Below are 984 nucleotides of genomic sequence, written 5' to 3' on the forward strand. Positions count from 1 at the left end.
AATAGTTTAAAGAAATGTCTCTGCTGATGGTGGCTCCCTCACAAGTTGCTAGAGCTGTCTGTTAGAAAGATATTAAAAGTGTATTGTAAAGGATTAATTAAAATGTAATGGAAATGGAAAGGAATCTGTTACTTTATTGTAACTATCCCCTATTCACTTTATAGCAGTTTTATAGAAGCCAGCTGCTAAACGGTTTACCTCAGAGTGTAATACAAGTTTGAGGCCGCTACATGCCTGTCAGAAATATGAGATGATTGAAATACTGTACTGATGTTATGTAAGCCTTAAGAATCCTCCTGGACCGTTTTAGACAACTGAAATGTGAGACAAATAAAAGCTCCTGCAGCATCTTCAATAGATCATACTGTAGATAAATAAGTACATAGTTGATTTAACACTTTTATGAGTTGTAACTGAAAGCCTAAATGTTTCTGTTGAAGCTTTTAAATATGTATTTAATATGATAGATCACAAGTATGAGGTGACTGAGGAGACAGCTCAGATTTGTTTGCAAGCAAAATATTTAAAAAAATCGGTCAAAATACAAATATTAAGTTGTTGATAAAGATGAATGTAACTAAAATTGAATTAAATAAGGTGAGATTATTCTGAAATGTTTTTGATGGTATTGGGTGAACAGGAACTCAATTACAGTATTTTCAGGGACAATGGTAGAAACATTGGAGTCAATCTGATACCTCAAACTTTTGATACTGTCATAATTATTAGTAATGACATCTCTTATTGATGTCAACTCAATTTAATTTAGAGATAAATATTGCATTAAAAAGTCATGTAATTGGAGTGTGGTTCTCCTGCAAGTTGGTGGCGCTAGTGAGACACAGAAATACAGAGGTCTCTCATCCAATTCATTTCCTTTACCAGAGCGGTCCATAATTAACTTTTGCTTGGTTGGCAGTTTCAACCAGATATAAGCAGGCAGAGACCCCATCATCCATAAGTCAGACACCTTCTTCCTCTGTG

This window comes from Salvelinus namaycush, chromosome 22, assembly GCF_016432855.1.
Source record: "Salvelinus namaycush isolate Seneca chromosome 22, SaNama_1.0, whole genome shotgun sequence".
Classification (NCBI taxonomy): domain Eukaryota; kingdom Metazoa; phylum Chordata; class Actinopteri; order Salmoniformes; family Salmonidae; genus Salvelinus; species Salvelinus namaycush.